The 20,600-nt window shown below is 41.8% G+C and overlaps 1 protein-coding gene and 1 long non-coding RNA gene across 2 annotated transcripts in view; one reads left to right on the top strand and one right to left on the bottom strand.

The window, feature by feature from the left end:
• LOC113406259 (DNA polymerase alpha catalytic subunit-like) overlaps nucleotides 1-20,600 on the top strand; it is a 350,159-nt gene that overhangs the window by 295,067 nt on the left and 34,492 nt on the right. The window lies entirely within an intron of this gene.
• LOC113406260 lies at nucleotides 14,509-16,197 on the bottom strand. The gene is made up of 3 exons (XR_003369704.1): nucleotides 16,125-16,197; nucleotides 15,452-15,577; nucleotides 14,509-14,587 (listed from the first exon to the last, which is right to left on the bottom strand). It is a non-coding gene; the product is annotated as an uncharacterized LOC113406260 (long non-coding RNA).

Raw genomic sequence — 20,600 nt, forward strand, 5'->3', positions numbered from 1 at the left:
CTTTGGGAAGAGGAATGTGGGGCTTTTTTCAAATGCTCTAATGATGAAAATGCTCTTTGTTATGAGGTTGGAAGGGATATTGTCAGCTTGACTAAATTAACTAATTTAAAAGAATTGCAATTTCTGATAGAAAAATCTTTGATATTGTACGTCGAGAATATTTTTTAATTTCCCTTTTTAAAGGTTATATTCCCATGTTAATATCTTTCAGCAGCAGAGAAACTGACTGACTAAGACAAGTCATGAAACTAACTATATGTAAAGCACAGTTAAATATACAAATTAAGCAAACTTAAAGATATTTGTGCTTACTTCTTTCAGTTATTATGTTAGTTAACTATAATAGATACACAATTTTTATAGAGCAGCAAAGAGTCCTGTGGCACCTTATAGGGTGCACCTGAAGAAGTGGGTATTCACCCACGAAAGCTCATGCTACAATACGTCTGTTAGTCTATAACGTGCCACAGGACTCTTTGCTGCTTTTACAGATCCAGACTAGCACGGCTACCCCTCTGATACTTGAATTTTTATAGAGAAAGGTAATTTCCAAGTTGGTGGCGGACTTAAATACAAGACTGAATAAACTAAATTTTGGTCCCCACATTTGGTGCATTGTTGATCCAAAAATACATGTTACTAATCCCGTTGGAACTCCTACAGGAATTCCATAGTGGCTCCTATGGAGAAAAGATGAGTCAGCTATAGTAGTAGCCTGACAGAAACCTCCACTGCAGAATAATCTCCTTTCCCACATCCCAGTTAGGGTAGAAGACCAACAGATGAAAAAGGTTACAGTAGAACAAATAAATGCACCAGTACTACGGTGATAAGCACAGTATACGATCCAGGAAGTATAGCTGGAACCTCTTAGCTTGCACATGCTCAATAGGCAGGAGTGTGGGCTCTGTCTTGGTATGGCAGCACCCTCTTTTCCAGAGTATCTAGGTGCCTCTTTTTGATACCCCTAAGAAGGTGAATTCATTTCTGCAGTTTGAGCTTCCAGAATGGAATACTGAAAATCAGTGATACAAGCTTTCAACTTGAGATAGTTCCTTTGCTACCGAGATCCAAAGGAGGCCAGGCATTTACTAATTAGTCTGATGTTTTAGTCCAACCACAGCATCATGAACTTTTTACTAAGGTAATGTTCGTTCTGTCAGTAGCCCTCTTTAGTTAAATACAAGGACCCATCGGCCAGGGAAGTCATTCCCAAAATAGGGTCCTTCCTAGGGTTGTACAATTAGATCATGAAATATGAAGAGTGTTCCTAGGAACCATTCCAGAAGCTAGAATGTAAAGGAACAATATTTAGCATAAAACTGGACAAGACTTTTCTGACCCAGGATAAGTGTCTCAAACTGGACAGGAAGTATAAATTCTGCAACTACTACACCTATTTTGATGTGGGAATGTTTGTTTGAAAGCACAGAGTTTCGTGTTTACAAGCCTGAAACACTATGAGCACACATCTGTATTTATTTACTTTATATATGTACATGCTAAAAAGGGCACCTATGCATACATTCTTGTCTTAATTTTAAAATGTATCACAAAAATACCCTCTTTGCAGCCGTAAAATGTAAGAACGCCCAGCATCAGTTAGCCAGGCAACTTAAAAAATCAAAATTCCCATCCAACAACTCCCCATTCTACAATTCTCCTTTTCCTCCATTTTCAAATGTCTGGCAAAAAAGACAAGCTTTGCAATGTGCCAGGAAGGTCCATCAGATTAAAGCTGCCTTAGACCATAGATGGGGGAGTGAAGTCCAAAGCCCTGAAGCCCTCACAAAGAAAATCCTGTCAGAAGCCCTTTCTCACTTATGCCAGTGTGGATCCAACTTGTGCACCTCAGGTGCTCTCACCTGTGGTAGTACAGCACAGAGAGAGAGGCAGTCTCTCTGATTGGTAGGCCCTTCATCATTTGGGGGGGTTTATAGGTAAAAAGTATTGCCTTTAAATTTCATGTGGAAACCCCAGGCAGACAGAGCAGATCTTAGCTTAATATGTTAATAGTGAAGTCCATGAGACCTTCTCACACTTTTCTGCTCTCTGAAAGGAAACCAGATTCTAAAGGCTCCCAGAAATTCCTGCTGCTGACTGCCTAAGTTAGGGCCTATTGCTTATGTAATGACAGTTCAACAAGAAATCTGACCTTTGCCCCCCTGTTGAATAACTCTGATCACAGATGATAGTAACAGTTCGGGAACTGTCATGTTTTCTTGTTAATTCCCTTCCTTTAAAAATTGGGGCAGAGGAGGAGAAGTGTTCCATTAATCAACTCAAAATGTGAGCAGCAAGGCTCATTTTCTTACACTTACAAGACAGGCTCTGCAATGCTTCAGTCTGGATCTGATCAGACAACTTGATTTCACGAACTGCACTTTCTGAAGGCATGGATGAAGAGGGTAGTCTGTCAGCCATTTACATAAATGGAGATATAAGCAACACAGCACACTGACTAACCAGACAATAACTGTGCTCATTGTGTGAGAACTGCACCCCAAAATAAACACTTTTTTTCATGGCCACATCAGAAAATCAGAAGTGACTCTAGTGGGACTTATTGAAGATTCTATATGGCCATTCCATAGAAATCTCATACATTATGCATATAAATAAGAATTTGCTATAGTTGTTTTCTTGCTGACGTTTTTAAAAAAATCAAGAGGTATAAAGCCCAAGTAACGCTGGGTATTACCACTGTGGCTGAAACATAGCTGCTTCAGTTCCCTCATGTGCCATAGACTTCCTGTGTGACTTTAGGCAAGTCACTTAGGACCAGATTCAGTCCCTTTACTCGCACTGAGTAGTAAATTACTCGACAAGTAGTTTCATTAACTCAGGTAAAACTGTTCATTGTGTAAGGTACTATTCAGTGTAACAGGATCACAATCTGACGATTAATCTATCTGTCTCCATTCTTTGTCAGTAAAATGAGGGTAATAACACTTACCCCTATTGCGAAGGGCAAGGGTGGCTCCAGGCACCAGCGCAGCAACCCCGTGCCTGGGGCGGCAAGCCGCAGGGGGTGGCCTGCCGGTCGCTGTGAGGGCGGCAGTCAGGCAGCCTTCGGCAACGTGCCTGCGGGAGGTCCGCCGGTCCCGTGGTTTCGGCGGCGGGTACGCCGAAGCTGCGGGACCGGCAGATCACCCACAGAAACGCCACGGACCGCCTGCAGGTGTGCCGCCGAAGCCCACCTGACTGCCGTGCTTGGGGCGGCAAAACACATAGAGCCGCCCCTGGCGATAGGGTGTTGAGGATAAATTTATTCATGTTCTTTTTAGGCACTCATATACCACAGTGATGGAGGCCATATAGGTGCCTAGATATATTCTGTGATATAGAATGTTCTCAGCTGTGGAGCTCCTTGGCACTGGAATCCAATAAACTGAACCTGTCAATCTAGTGACTGAACAGAAAACAGTGAGGAAGGGAGGATACTTTGAAGTCATTAGTAGTAATTGAAACATTGCTGGATTTTAGGAAGCACTGCACCTCCAAAACTTGGGCTAGTATTTGGAACCACAATCTAATTCTTCAGATTAGGTATTTATGTGCTGTGGCTCCATAAAAGCCTGTGCATGCTCAGAAAATGCTTTTACACGGTTATCACAGCCGTGTACGTCCCCTACCTCCACCCCTTCATACAAATACCAAAAGTGCCTAGTTTACTTTCTGGATGAATAAACTGCAAAATTGAATTGAGAAAAATGAAACTGTTTTAGGCTGTGTGACTTACACATAAAAACACAAAATTCAACTCTGAATATTTGTTTGCATCCTATAATTTAAACATTGTTTTTCCCCAGTGTGTTCATAACTTGGTGTGCCAAGTATCAGTATGAAGTGAATTTTTTTTATGGATGAGTTATTATAAAGCTTTGAAAGTAGACCCTATATAATGGAGATGTTGGCAGGGCTACTTAATGGGGTGGGGCTTTAGTATCGGCATGTTGGCTGGTGGTGGCTGTTTGAGAGGGAGACAGGATACTGCAGCTAAGATTGGAAGGGCACCTAAGCAAGAAGATATTTTTGCTCATACGTGAGATGTGGAAGTTGATGTTTCTGATGAAGAGAGAGACTGAGATGGAGACAATAAATGAATCACTGTGCAATGAAATATGTGGCCCTTCAGTCAACACTGGAGTTATTTTCCATATCTTTTCTGCCTGCAAAGATGAAGACTGTAACAAATGGCTCACAGCAGTGAGCAGGGAAGGAGATGGAATTAGAAGTATGAATATTAATTTTTTTTGAAGGGGAGTGAAGAAGGGGGAAATAGCACAGAGAGCCATTCGTTTAAAAAAGTCAGTGTTAGTTGTGTTCCCATCTGCTAGCAATGACAGATAAAAAAGGTGATTTCACAATACAGTGAGGTTCAACAGATAATTATCTGAGTTCTACACCTCTTTCAGTGGACACTGAGTTTCAGTTAGTGTCACACCTTTAGGCACTAGTAATTGTCTTCAGTTCTTAAAGGTGACCAAGTGTTGCTCTGCACAGGATTTTAAGAAGTCTTGAGTGGATTATTTTCCATCCTGTCCTTCAATAAATGATTTTTAAATTTAGCAATTTCTAAATCTGAGAGTCAGCAGCAGATTCAACAATGTCAATTAATTGCTCCCAACTGAAGATTTGAAACAACTTTTTCTGCTTCAAAGAAGACAACTTTTAAATGTGTTTGGCTTTAGCAGTGTTTGGCTCCAGCATCTTCCCGATGACCTTCCTTGAATTACAGTTACTTTTGGAGAGGAAATGTGAAACCCACAAAATAGTGAAGACATAGAACTAGAAGATTGAGGTTCAGGCATGAAGTCAGATTGTTTTTGTAGCTTTTTTTCCCATTTACATTTCCAACAATATATGTGGAATGGCTATAAAGGAAAGTGAAATAGTTTTTACAGTACTTAATTATTATAAATAATTACAATATTTAATAATAATTAAATCATTTACAATCCTTTACAATATTCAGGCAATTAACAGAGTTTAGCTATTTCCTAGACCTTTCCCAAATAACTTATGTTTTAAAAGTTGTCTAAAATGCATGCATGTGATCTTCACAAAGTCATGGAGACTTTACAGTCTACATGATGTTGTATCATGTTTGTTTTTTTCCCCCTTTATGAAAAGCACCTCCCCAAGTAACACTTAAAAAACCCAATATACTTGACATTTCTATATCCCTTTTCATCTAAGCTCAATGCTTTGCAGACATTAATGAATTGAAGCTTATAATACTTTTCTGAAGTTATGTGAGTCCAATTTACAGCTATGGAAACTGAGGCGCATAAAAATTGGGCATTCCTAAGGTCGCACGGGAAGGCTATGGTAGAGCCAAGAATGGAGAGCTTCTGAATCCCTGTCCTGTGCTTTTAACCATGGTCAGTCCTTCCTCATTAGTAAAACAGGGTTGATTAAAGATGGATATTTATCATTGCACTAATTTTGGGGGGAGGGGGAAGAGAGATTGTAGTTTAATTTACTCCTGACTCAGCATGAATTATAATAGTTGACTTTTTCAAGTAAATATTTTGACACTACTTTGCAACTTATTGTACTTACATAATTATGCTACGTTAATGACTATTTTACATATAAGCGAAAATCAAAAAAAATATGTAAACTAGAAAGTGGGGAGAAAATTCAAAATAAAATGTTGCAGTCATCTTATTGAAAATATTTAATGATATTTGGCGGGTTACAGAAATCTATATAGCACCCTTTATAAATGGTACAGTTGCCATTTTGACTATCATTAAACTAAAAACTCTTTTGAAATCTCCACTGCCCCACCCCATTGTTTCAATTTATTTTTTATGTATACCTCAGCACTGAGACACTTTTTTCCATGTAGACCCATGTCATTCTGCTTTCATGTATCTGAACACTGTCAGTTTTATTTATAAATTGAGTTAAAATACAAAATAGCTTTTAGTATAGATCTCTTATCACAGATGGGAGGAGAACACTTGCTGTAGTGAAAAGAAAGTATCTGAGATGCTACTGTTTTTTCAATAGGGCACTGTCAAGGTTATTGGACCTGACTTCAAAGTTTGTCTAGGTTTCAGATCCCAATTTTCTGGTGGGTTTTTTTAAGCTAATTTTTGTGGAGTCTGGAAGTGTAACAATGCAAACGGAAACAATTTAACTCTGTATAAACCTCAGTATGTGCATGCCTAGATGGCAAAAGGAGATAGTGTAATGCTGGGGTTTAGATTTCAGATGCTTTTTTTTAATGTTCCTGTAAAAAATATATTTTTACAAAACTTGCCAGCAAGCGATTGATAACAAGGTCTAATCATTTTGATATTTAGAGAAATATAGTTGTTTTAAACAGATGATACAGAATTTATTTTTAAAATGTATTGTGCTTATACAGTTAATGGCTTTTATTTCCATAATGTTTTTTACTACATAATTATACATCTTAATTACGTAATTACCATCATAATTATTACGTAATTACATGTAGTTCCACTAATTACAAAATCAGGAAGTGTAATTATCTAGTAAAAACTTTCTGAAATCTTATTTATTCACTAGAGATTATTTAAAAGACCAACCAGTGACCTATTGGTACTAGTGTCTACTGTTATATATGACACCCAGGTTCAATTCCTAGACTCTTTCTCCCACTGCCAATAAGATAGGGAAAGCTGCAGAAAGATCTCTTTCATTTTCTGTCAGTGTAAGTGTAAATACTACCCACCACCTGTGGATGACAAAGAAATTGTGTTGATATGTTCTGAAGGTTGTTTTGTACCCTCCTTCTATTAGATTAGTAGTACATATATATCCTTTGTTACTAAAATCAAATGTCCGCAAGGACTATGACACCTTAAACTGGAACTTTTAATAACTGGAAGCAAGTTAAAAGTTGAAATAATCAGATAAATGTGTAGCTTAGAACAAGATAATTTTGTTTTGAATATACCAGGTAAACTGGTATCATATCACAAATATGAGTCCAAAAATCATTACAAAAATATAACTTGTGTCACCAAGGCAAACTTGCTGTACAGCACCACCTGTAAACACTGAGATTATACATTAGTATCAGTCTTCCAGAGCATTCCTGTAACTTTTTGACCCATTTGGGTAAGGACTTTCATTCATTTTATTTGCAAATTTACCTATACCTATCATCCATTCAAATTTGGTGTTCCTTCATTTTACTATTGAAAATTATTTACATTAGAAATAATCATGAAACTGAGGATATAGAATGTTACTTTCATTAACTCCCACATTTTTCTGTGTCTGGCATTTTGGGACTTTCTGCGTATGGAGTCTGGTCTCAGTCAGAAATATAATAAGTGAAATATGTGTCTGCTTATGGCTATGTATATATATGGGGTGAAATCTTGACTCCATTGAAGTTAATGGCAAAATTCTCATTGACTTCTCTGGGACTAGTATTTCATCCATGGTCTATCACTGTTTTTTCAGGTTCATCATTTTGTTTCCTAGTATTGCTGTATTTTAATGTCTGATGTTTGATGACACTTTCTATTACTTGTATTTAATTTATATAATTGGATAATAATACAGTTTGAAACAAAAAAATAGGTTGTAATTCAGACAGTAACTTTTAATTTTTTTGATTGTTAAAATTTCGTGCTTACATTTGGTTAAAATGGAGTGGAAAACCATTCACATCTATACAGTAAATAAATCAATAACCTTTGGTAGACTAAATAAAAAGAATATTATAAAGTCCTACTTAATTCCTGGATGTATCATTCAGCAAACCTGTGACATTAATCAAAATAACATCAGAAATACAAGGCTTAGTCTTACATTCACCATGACAGCAAATATATATTAAATATATGTCGAAATATTGGTGTAAAGTGAAGCTCCAAAGAGAAAAATACCTTCAGTAACACAGGGGAAAAAACAATTTGAGCCTGGGATGAGGGTGTTGCAGGAAAATAAATAATTAGAATTTAGTATGGACCAATAAAAAGGGACAAAGAATCTCTGTGGCAGAAGGAAAATGGTACTAAGTGTCAGGAATATTAAATCAATGTTATTTTTGTGGAATTGTCCTGCACATTATAGACATTCTGGGTGGAGGGGGGTTGTGTGTATGTATCTTTTATATAAACTTTCTGCACTGACTAGAATGACTCGTCCCCATAGAAATTTTACCAGCCATTTTAAATGTATGTACCAACTCATCTTATTTTAATTCTCAAATTGAGTTTTAAACATAAAGGGTTATATCCTCAGACGATATAAATTTGCGTAGTTCTACTGACATTAAATGCAGGTACACCAATTTACACAAGCTCAGCTTCTCTTTTTGGGTCAGATCCTATTTTCAAATCAGTTTCTTAAACTTCCCACACAGGACTTTATTGACAGTTAAAACTAAAGTATACATTAATTATTGTTGTAAGCAGAGTTTAAAAAATGAATGCATTTTTTGTCGCTAAGTCAGATTTTAGTTTTATTTTGCTTATGGCAGTAGCCTTGAAAAAACAATAATAATCACACTTGAGAAAATTCATACAGTCTATATATTCTAATCAGAAAAAAATTACATTTTCAAAGACATGGTGAAGCTTGTTTATCTTTTTTTTCTTCCCCTAAAGCATGTATGATTGAAAACTAAGGTATAGCCCACCTCAAGGTGTTGAGGGCTATGTATGTAATAGCTTGGCAATATAGAAAGAGATTTTTTTATTATTATTTTATTCTCTGGCAAACATGAGAATTTTTTAATTAATTGATATGGGTTTTGTGAATTATGCATGATCCATTGATAAAAAAATTAGCATAAGACAACTGAGCATCTGAATGCAATTTTAAATTGATTTATTGAAATGTTCTTATTAGAATTTATACTACAGTGTGATGCTCATCTTTTTAGCACAGTAGAGGCAAGGTAGTGTACAATGGAGAAAATTGTGTTTGTTTCTGTAAAAATAAAAAATAAACCAAAAACATTTTTAGAGATTTTATTGCTATGAAAGTGAAATATGCATGTGAAACGTACAGTGGGCATATGCTGAATAAAAGTTCTCAAGGAGTCAATATCCCCCAGTCTTGACTTGTAATCCACCTACTATTTCAGTCTGTAGCCTGTCTAACCAAAGAACTAGTTGTCCTATGTGATGTGATGGTTTTATGATGTAAACAAAGAAAGGTGAATGACTAGGATATATGTAGGGTACCCAACACCAGACTTGAGACAAATGAATCCCTGGTCTAATTCCATTGGCTTCCAGGGATGAATTAGACTGCTTGCCATTTGTAACTTGGTTGAAGATCTGCTCCCAGATCTTCAGGATGAAAGGTTAGTGAGATAATTCTCTCTGTTGCTTAGCCCCCTTCTGTATTTTTTTTTTTTAAACCAGTGGAAGCTCCTTTGCAAGAAGTTGATTTGATCCTGCCAGGATTACAACTGTCAAATGAATATCAAAATGTTTTCCCACCTTAAATAATTTAACTCAGAATATAATAATGTAATTATTTTGACATGAAAACGTTACATACTGTAGTATTTCCACTTATCTTAAAACAGACGTTTTCACTTTACAAGAGATGCATGCAATAAGACAAAACAAAAAATGAATAAAAGGGAGTGAGTGACAGACTGAGCTACTTTGTTTAGAGGATAAAAACAAATAAAATCCTATTAGTGTCAAATATTATGAACTTAGAATTAAAATGTTCCGCTATTTATAGGGCTGTTTCATATATTTTATATAACAGTAGGTGGGTGCATAAATGTCTAACACATGAAACTAGCAACATGTTTATCAGGTGAATATTTTCTGTTTGAAATGGTGAGTTCATGGTGGAGTGGAAAAGGGACGTTAGTAGAAATTGTTCGTATGTTGCATTATGTTGTGTAAAGTACATGTGTCACATTACATATATTTTCCTTCCAAAATCCTACTTTTTCATTTGTGAAACAGAATGGTTGTGTTTGCTTTTTGCTAAGACTTAAATAGTTCGAAACATTTTTATTAAAAATTAGCTAAGGCAAATGACCAAAATAAGTCTCATTAATGCAATATAATTACTAACAGAAAGCTATTATGCTTTTGAGCACCTATTAAGTGGCTACCAATAATTACTAATTGTTTTAATCTCTTCCAGTGTTTTTTGTAGGGGCAGGGGAAGAGGTTTTTATATTTGATATCTTGTCCATGACTTATTGGGGTTGTAGGTTGATTAAGTGTACAAGTTGATGATAAATCAACTTGATACACCATATAATTGTGATCTATGAAATGTTACTTGTGTAAAAAAGTAGTGACTGTTGGTTTCTTGGCCTGTATTACAGGGGGGAAATATATATACACATACTTTTTCAGATTTTGCTTATGTGGGTGTCTGAAATTTAAATACATAAATTAGTGGATAGTGAACCACAGAAGGTTTAGTTCTCTTCATATATGCATATTCCTTATTAGGATTCTTATCTAAATCTTTTTTTTGAGAGAGAGCTTGACTGGACATCTGAGAACTGATTTTTTTTATCATTATTATTATTTATTATTACTTAAAGTTTCACTCTTTCCTGGTTTCAGCCAGATTTAAAATACCACACAAATAGCCATTGTCTCTGTGCTTCCAGAAAAAATAGGAAGAGTAAGTCAACACCGAATTTTAAAGAAAGGTCTCTGAGCCTTTTTGAGCTTAAACTAGAATGTGAGTTGAGTTTATTTTCAGTTTTTGAGGAAAGTTTTAGGTTAGTTCAGTTTTTTCCAGAATTAATTTGGATTACTGGGTCAGATTATTTAAGTATGGAAATTATTCTGTTTTTAGTATCCCATCTCCCATCTATGCCTTGCTGCTCTGGGAAGAGGTTTGCTTTTTGCGCCCAACCCCAGTTACTGTCTTAGTGCTCTAGGTTTCTGAAGGAGAAGCAAAAGTCCTTGACTACTACTTCCAGTAGTGCACCCATGGGTGCTCCACTTCAGATGCTCATGCGCGCCACCACCTTTAATCAGAGTTATTCATTAGCAGCAGGGGCAGCTCTATGTTTTTTTGCTGCCCCAAGCACAGCAGGCAGGCGGCTTTTGGCGGCGCGCCTGTGGGCGGTCCGCTGGTCACGCAGATTCGGCGGCATGCCTGTGGGTGGTCTGCCGGTGCTGTGCCATCGGCATCCCCACCGCTGAATTGCAGCCGAAGCCACGGGACCGGCGGACCTCCCGCAGGCATGCCGCTGAAAGCAGCCTGCCTGCCGCCCCCCGCAGCTTGCCGCCCCAGGCACGTGCTTGCTGCACTGGTGCCTGGAGCCGCCCCTGATTAGCAGCGTCCATTTGGCCTGCACATACACTGCTTACCTCATGCCTCAGACCGTGGCTATATAAGGTTGTGTGGGCAAACTATATTCAATTCCTTCTCAATTGCCTCAGCCTGAGAAGTAGCCTAGTGTATGCCTTAGATCAGTGGTTCTCAAACTTTTTTACTGGTGACCCCTTTCACATAGCAAGCCTCTGAGTACGATCCCCCTTATAAATTAAAAACACTTTTTTATATATTTAACACCATTATAAATGCTGGAAGCAAAGCGGGCTTTGGGGTGGAGGCTGACAGCTTGCGACCCCCCATGTAATAACCTCGTGATCCCCTGAAGGGTCTCGACCCCCAGTTTGAGAACCCCTGCCTTAGATGCTTGCTGAGTTCATTTACTTAGTTTATTTAGTTTACTTAATTAGTTTTAAGTAGTTAGTTACTGGCTACTGAAAGATTGTTTTATTTCCTTCAAGGAAATCCCCCCTGTGAGGAGCATTCCCAGTTCACTGGGGTTTAAATGTTGCCTCACGTGTAAAGAGGCTAGCTTGGTCAAACTCTTTAAATGGGTTTGCTGCCTGGGGGAGTTGCACTTCCCACAGCAGGGTAACATCTATTTGACCTTCAAATCCAGGGCCCAGAAGAACCAGGCAGTCAAGTTGTGACTGTAAATGATGGAGTAGTCTCTTTGGAGCCAGATCAGAAGAACCCCCCTGTATATCAGTCCCTGGGGGTTAGTAGTGCCCCTTAAACCTCAGTGCAACACTCTCCTAGAAAGAGGAAAGCCTCAGAGACCTCCTTTTAAAGATCTTAAGAAGAGGCATTTCAATTGTTCTTCAAGTAGTATCCCTATGGGTGCTCCACTCCAGGTGTACATGTGTTTCTCAAGCCCTTGATTTCTGGCTAGCTGTACCGGTTCGGCCCATGCCTATGCCTTCTCATAGCAGAAACCAAGCTCTATATAGGGGTATGTGGATGAGCCACCATCAGTTCCTTTTCTACTGCCTCAGCCCGAGAGAGAACACTAGCAAATCTGCCTAGAGCGTACGCAGACTTTCTCCACTTTTTTCTATTAACGCTAGTTAGTTTACTGTTATTAGTGTTTGTATAGTTAGTTGGTTTAGCCAAGAGGACTGCGTTTCCTCTTTTCTCCCAAGGAGTCTTGTCTTTCCCTGGCAAGGTGTGCCTAATTCTCCAAGATTCAAACATTGCCTCTCCTGCCAGAGGGCTATACTGGTGAGTGACAGACACTCCAAGTGTTTCCCTTGCTTGGGAGAGTCCCATATCTCCCAGAAGTACTCCACCTGTTTAGCCCTTAAGTCCAGGACTAGGAAGAACAGGGAGATAAAGTTCAGACTGTTGACAGTGGAACGTTCCCTGCAACCACCCTCTGAGCCAGGTCAGGAGATTCTCCTTTCTCCTCTTCACCCCCCCCCCCCCCCCCCCGTACATCCAGCATCCCATCTAAGGACATGCTTCTCCTAAGAAAGAGAAGCCTTTGGTGCACCCTGGGATGACTTCCCAAAAGAGCACGGACTTTAAGGAGCCAGCTCCAAAAAAGACCCATGTCCCTGTTGAATCCCTCAGTCTCCAAGTGTACATTGAGGCCAAAGACTCTTCCCTTGGTACCGGCAGGCCCACGAAGCCCCATAGCTTCAAGTAGAGGAAACACGGCTCTGGTAGGGCGCCTCTACCTTCTACTAGTAAGGAGAAATTCAGGGTACCATCAAGCTCAGCCCCGTCATCAGCACTGTAGCATTCCCCTCAGTCGTTGGTGCTGTCATGCGCCTTAACCCAGCCATCGTTACTGATGCAAATAGCTCAGCTGGGTGTGCCTGTGCAAGTGATACTCTTGGTACTGAGCAAGCACTGGTGTTTGACAAGGCCTGTGGAACACTCAGCGTTATTAGTATTGTTAGCTGCAACCATGGCGACTTTGACTAAGGTGTCAGTACTTGGAACTCCTGAGGAAAGGACACAATACTTGAGGGATCTCTTGTTGTCGAATGAACCAGAGTCCCTGTTGCTCTCAGGTACCAAGCGTCTCAGGATACCAATTCCTCAGTCTTTGAGTGGCCTCTCCCTGGCATAGGACTCTCCTTTGTCCTCATTGGTTGCCCCCCTATGGGAGGATGTGAAGGAGTAGGAAGAGCACTCCCAGTCAGGCTCCTTGATTTCTGTTAGGGGTTCTCCTACATACCTCTTCAGGAATCTGCTCTTGCGCAGGGAGGACTTGTTGCGCATCAATCATGGTGGAACCACCCTGTATGCCAACCCCCACTCCCTTATGCAATGGGACCCATAGGCTGCCTATCGACAACAGCTCAATAAGCCACCAGTACTGTCCATTGTGGAGACCAGAGTTCCACAACCTTCTTCTGCCCTTCTAAGGAAAAGATGTTTGAGGAGTTGGAGGCTAGGGCAGATGAGGAATTTACCCCTGAAACTACCATTTCGTTATTGACCCCTCCTTCCATCGCTGATGATTTCAGACAATTCCAGGACATCAGTAGAAGGGTAACGGACACTCTGCAAATCCCTCTGGAGGAGGTCAAAGACCAGCAGCACAGGCTGCTTGATATTTCACAGTAAGCAACGCCCTTCAGAGGGTGCTCCCCATTAATTAGGCTTTCCTGGATCCAGCTAAGACAGTATGGCAGACTCTGGCAACTATTCAACCAATGTGCAAAAGGGCTGACCAGAAGTATAATGTACCCCCGAAGGACTGTGACTTTTTGTTTTCCCATCCCCCACCTAACTCATGGTGAATGCTGTGAACGAGTGGGGTAGACAGCACTTTTCCCCTATGACAAGGAGCAAAAGCAATTGGACCTCTTTGTATGAAAATCTTACTTGTCCACAAACCTGCAGTTCCGGATTGTGAACTATCAGGCAGCCATGGGTACACATACAGCTTTACTAATTACAATAAGCTCATGGCCTTTATTGAACATCTGCAACATGACTGCAGGGAACAATTCTAGTCTATTGTTGCAGGGAGTCAGCTGTTGGCCAGAACAGCTCTCAAAGCATCCGTGATGCTGTAGATAGTGCTGCCAAATCCATCTCCATGGTGGTAGTTATACGCAGGGTGTCCATGCTCCAGCTTTCAGGGTTACTGAGAGAGGTCCAAAACACAGTAGAGGACCTCCCCTTTGGTCACAAACTCTTCTCGGCAACCACAAATGACTCCCTGCACACACTTAAGGACTCCAGGGCCACCCGTTTTTCCTTGGGTGTTTATACAAGAAGCACTTCAGTAGGTCACAGACTGTCCAGAGATCAAGCCCTGCTCAGTTCCAGGGGTGTCAGAGACCTGCAGAACCTGCCAGGAAGAGAGAGAGGTTTCAGAGTAATAGGACTGTCCAACTGCCCTCCACAACCACCCAGGTGTCCTCTAACCAGCAGTTTCGATGGGTCGCTCAAGGGTTTGAATCCTCCCGTTCCACCCTTTAGCCCACCTCCCTGCCTTTGGGGATTGCCTTGTCCATTTCTACCAGCCTTGGGAGCAGATCACCACGAACCAATGGGTCTTGAAGGTCATAACCTTGGGGTACACCGTCCAGTTTTTGATACTCCCTCCCTTCCATCCTCCTTCCCATCCCTCGTCAGAGACCCTCTGGTGAACTTCTACTAAGGCAGGAGTGAACTTTCTCCTCCAGCTAGGATCAGTAGAGCTGGTCCCTTCCACTTACAGGGAGAGGGAGTTCTACTTGAAATACTTCCTAATAGAGTCCTGTGCGGGACTATTTTTAATCCCACTCCTGTCCCGCCCCACAATACCCACTGTCACTCCAACTCGCTCCTGCTATTATGGCAGCAGTCCTGTGGGATCCCAGTCATCCTGCAGGGCTCTACACTAGTCCCACAGAGGACTCTACTTCCTAGTACCAAAAAAGGACAGAGATGGGAGCCTGATCTTAAATCTAAAACAACTGAACAAGTTTGTGACGCCTCAGAAGTTCAGGATGGCGACTAACACTATAATTCCTGCTCCAGAGGAAGGGAATTGTTTTTTGTCCCTCGACCTACAAGACACTTACTTCCATATGGCCATACACCCATTGCACAGGAAATACCTACAATTCACTATGAGCCAACATCATCTCCAGTACAGATTGTGCTTCCCTTAAGTCTATCTGCAGCTCCAAGGGTGTTCTCAAGGTTCCTAGCAATAATGGCAGCTCACCTTTGGCAGGAAGCAATTCTCATCTTCCCATACCATGATCACTTGCTTCTCAAAGGCCAGTCTTTCAAGGCAGTGTTGTCATCCACTCAGAAGGGACTTGCTCTGTTCCAAGAGTTAAACCTACAGCTGAATGTAAAGAAACCCACTTGAGTACTAGTGCAGGGAATTCAGTTTATAGGGGTGTACTTGGACTCAGTGACAGCCAGAACATATCTTCCTTTAGACAGATTTGTGACTCTGCCAGGACTAGTAGGGATGATTCATGGAATCCCTGGGAAATCAATAAGGAACTGTCTTCAACTCCTTGGCTATATGGCAGCATGAACCTTTGTGACCAGTCACGCCTCTGTTGCATCCAAGGTTGGTTGAGAACTGCATACTGTCGGACCAAGGACAACTTGGACAGGCAGGTGGCATGTAAAGAACTCCCTGAACTGGTGGAAGGAGCAGCTCCACATCTATTGGGCATCCCTTTCTGCCACCCAACCCTGTTAGTGACTCTAACAGCCGATGCATCCTTGTTAGGGTGGGGAGCCCACCTCGGTACCCTCACAGTTCAGGGCAAGTGGATGGCATAGGAAACCAGTCTCCACATCAACCTGTTGTATCCTGCTCTATGAAGGTGCAGCAGGTGTTATTACACAGCAGAAAAACATCAACCCACACTTCTTACCTGCAGAAATGGAAGAGATTTGCCCACTGGCACTGTCATCACTATCTCTGGCCTCAGTTGATTCCCCTTTCTGTCATTATGGGTTACTTGCTGAATCTGAAGACATCCGGGGTATCCATCAGCTCAGTTAAGGTACACCTGGCTGCTATATCAACTTTTAATCCCCGGGTTTGAGTAATCTCTTCCCCACTAGGCACCCCACCCCTTCCTGGGACCTCAGGCTGGTTCTCAGCTACCTCATAAGACCTCCATCTGAACCAATGGCTACCTGCTCCCTTCTTCAGTTATCTGTGGAGATAGCCTTCCTAGTTGCCATCAGGTCAGCCCGTAGGTTTGGGGAAATTGGTTTGGAACTTTGATGGCAGATCCCACCTTTATCACGTTCTTTCATGATAAGGTCTCTTTATGTTCATATTCTAGGTTCCTACCCAATGTTACATCAGATTTTCATTTTAACCAATCTACCCTGTTTCCCCGAAAATAAGACAGTGTCTTATATTAATTTTTGCTCCCAAAGATGCGCTAGGTCTTATTTTCAGGGGAGGTCTTATTTTTCCTGGAGCTTCGGGGCCTTATATTCCGGGGTGGCCTTATTATCGGGGAGGTCTTATTTTCGGGGGGATGCCTTATATTACAGCGAGAGGCAAAACTGGAAGTAGGTCTTATTTTCGGGGGATGTCTTACTTTCGGGGAAACAGGGTATCCATCTACTGGTATTTTTTCCAAAACCTCCCAGTTCTCAGCAGGAATCCTACTTCCATATCTTGGATGGTAGAAGGGTCTAAACCTTCTACTTTAATAGGAATAAGCAGTTTAGGAGATTGGCTAGACTCTTCATATCCTTTGCGGATCTAAGGGGGCCCGCATTTCTGCCCAAAGACTTTTGAAATGGATATCTGGTTGCATCTACACCTGTTATGCATCTGCAGGTGCTCAGCCCCCAGGGGGTGAGAGCTTATTCAGCTAGATTGGAAGCAACATCTGCTGTATTTTTTAAGAATATCTCAGTTTCTTAGATATGTAGAGCTGCTTTTCCTGGTCTTCAATCCATATGCTTTCCAAAGCACTATGCCCTCCTCTATGCAGTCAGGTCCAATGTGGTACTTGGCTCAGCAGTACTATCTTTGGTTCTGGACTCTGTTCCGAAGTTCCCTCCTCCTTCTGGGGATACTGTTCAGAAGTCTCCTGGAGTGGGACACCCATAGGGACACCACTCAAAGAAGAAGGTAATGTTACTTACCCTGTGCAGTAATTGTAATTCTTCGAGATGTGTGTCCCTGTGGAGTGGAGCACGCATAGGGAGGCACATCTCAAATAACTACAGTTACTGCACAGGGTGAGTAACATTTCCTTTTCCTCCTAACATACTCACCTCGAAAAGACCTGGCTCTCCAACCAGGTCAACAGTCTCCAAGACCTCTTCCTTGAGGCCTGGTACTTTAGAGGCTAGGGGTGCCTCATGTACCAGCGAGGCAGGAAAATCCTGTAGCTCAAAAGGCAAATATGGCTCGGAGAAGGCTCCGGTGTTGTCTAGCGGAGATGGTCAGAACAGACACAGAAGGTCCAGTCTGTCAGTCTTAACCCCTCTCCCAGTACCCTTATTGAGCTCTTTGGTAATGTGTAAGTCTAAGCCTGCATCTACATCAGTGCCGCCTGTGAAGTCTGAAAACCACTGCTATCATCCTGCAGAGACAAGCGTACCCGTCCGTCCATGCTGCAGCCTCACATGATGCCGTAGGACTTTAGGTATCCGAAAGACTTATTGGTGACTGCTGAACCACAGTCTCCATTGCTGGCATCTCTCAGTAACAAGAACCTCTGTCTCCGGACCCTTATATATTCCCAGTACTGTCACCTCCCTTTTCAATTGGAGCTCCCTGATAGAGGAAGAAGAGGATGATCATGGAGACCTCCCTTCAATATATTTCTTAACCTTAGCCAATCTATTTCTGTTCAGAGACTCTCCTGTGTACCTATATACAAACCTCCTTTCTCGGAGAGACAGGGAAGATGTCTGGGAACCTCATTACTCCAGCGACATTCTATATAAACAGACAGGGTGGTGCTCACTCCTCTCTCCTATGCCAGGAAGCCCTCAAACTGTGGGACTTCTGCATTGCCCACTCAATACATCTAGAGGAATTGTACCTCAGAATGAGCTGGCCGATCATCTCAGCATGTCCTTTCACAATCACAGGTGGTCCCTCCGCCCAGATATCATGATCAACATCTTCCAATGTTGGGGATTTCCCCATTCAGAACATACAGTTTATAGGGGCATCCCTGGATTCCTTGGCCTCCAGGGTATTTCTTCCCATGGACAGATTCATGATACTATCAAATTTATCACAGCTATTCAAGGGAACCCCCCGACTTCAATCAGAAACTGTCTTCAACTTCTAGGTCACATGATGGCTTGCACTTTTTTGACAGAGCATGTAAGATTACACCTTCACTATTTCCAGGGGTGGCTCAGATCAGTTTACTTGCCAAACAGGCAGCCTAGACAAAGAGGCATCAGTTCCTCAACAGGTCAGATGCTCCCTGGACTAGTGGAAGGTTCATTGAAAAGTAGGGGTGAGGGTCCCCTTCCTCCAACCAACGCTAATGACAATTGTAATCATGGATGCATCTCTGTTAGGACGGGTTGTGCAACTCAAAGTTCTAACAGTACAAAGCAGATGGTCACCCTAAGAGATCCGTATTAACCTGTTGGCGCTCAGAGTGGTCAGAAATGCCTACCTTCACTTTCTGCCTCTCCTCAGATACAGGTCTATCAAAGTCATGACACACAATATAGCCTGCATGTCCTGTATCAGTCGGCGGGGAGGAGCGAGGTCCTCTTCCCTCTGTGCTGAAGCAATAAAGTTATGGAACTAGTGCATAAAACATTGCATAAGAATTTCAGCAGTGTATCACCTCATCAGGCAAAATGTCAAAGCCGACACTCTCAGCAGGTGGTTTTTCCAAGAGTACAAATGGAAGTTGCATTCCCAGATTCTTGTTGGCATATTTCAGACGTGGGGATTTCCAGAAGTGGACTTCTTTGCAATAACTACAAACAAAAAATGCTGTCTATTTTGTTCAAGGGTTGGAGTCTAGGTCACAATCCCTTGAAGGACTTCTTCCTCCTCACTTGGAGAAAGAAGCTGTTTTATCCATTTCCCCCAACGCTTCTGATTCTCAAAGTTGTGAGCAAAATCAGACAGGATAAGACCAGAGTTATTGTAATCGCCCCAATGTGGTTGAGGTAGGCATGAGTTCCTTACCTGTTGTGCCTAAATCTTTGTCCAGCAATAAATCTTCCAATCACTCCTCTTTCAGGATGGTGGTCGCCCGCTACCTACCAATCTGAGCATTCTCAGATGTGGCTCCTTGATGATCCGTGGAATTAGTCGGTCTGTTCTGCAAAGGTGCAACGGATATTATTAAGTAGTAGGAAAGATTCTACCAGAAACAGTTACTTTCAAAAGTGGAGATGATTTACTCATTGGGGGGAACTCCAGAATACTGTCCCAAATCTACCTTGCTTATTCTTGTTCTGGAATACCTGCTTCAACTAAAGAAAGCGGGTCTATCACTTAGCTCTTTCAAAGTTAATTTGGCTTCATTAACAGCTTTTCACATCTCTATTGAGGGGATTCTGGCTGTTTACTTACCCTACAACTGATTGCTTTTGCAATCCCTCGATTTGAGGATGATCTCTACCATGGATTTACATATGAGTCCTAAGATGACTCAGCAGTCCAATCCTGGAACCGCAAATCCGCCCGCAATTGGTACAGACATTTCGTGGCAGGCCACCTGCCTGCTGGGAGAAAGTTCTTTCTTTTTCTTTCTTTCTTTCTCTCTCTCTCTTTTCAGCTTCGAGGGCAAGGCACTTCTCCTCGAAGCGGGCCACTGCCTGATGGAGGATATGGCGCCATTAGGGTCGGTTGGTGGCTTGCTCCTCCCAGCTTGTGATGTCCACATCAGTTTTCTTAAGATATGCTTTCAGTAGGTCTTTGTAGCATTTCCTCTGACCACCACAGGATCTCTGACCATGGGTGAGCTGAGAGTAGAGGACTTGTTTTGGGAGGCGAGAGTCTGGCATCCGCACACAATGTCCAGCCCAGCAAAGTTAGTGCATGAGGATCATTGCTTCAATGCTGATGACATTGGCTTCAGCGAGGATGATGGTGTTAGTGCGGCAATCTTGCCACTTGACGTGAAGGATCTTCCAGAGGCATCATTGTGATACCTCTCTAGACTCTTGAGGTGCTGTCGATAGTTCACCCAGATTTCCCATCCATAGAGGAGTGTAGGAACAACAATAGTCTTATAGACCTGTGTAGCAGATTGCAGACTCATCGGCATGGCGTCTCCTGCTGGTCATCCGGGAATTAGCTCAGTTCCAGCCTCGGCGCGCCCCCTTCTGGCCAGTGTCTCTCCTGCCTCAGGCCCCCGTGTCCCTCCCGGACCTGGTGCCCTCTTATC

The sequence above is a fragment of the Terrapene carolina genome, unplaced genomic scaffold (assembly GCF_002925995.2).
Source record: "Terrapene carolina triunguis isolate 2854851 unplaced genomic scaffold, T_m_triunguis-2.0 Scaffold23, whole genome shotgun sequence".
NCBI classification, from domain to species: Eukaryota; Metazoa; Chordata; order Testudines; family Emydidae; genus Terrapene; species Terrapene triunguis.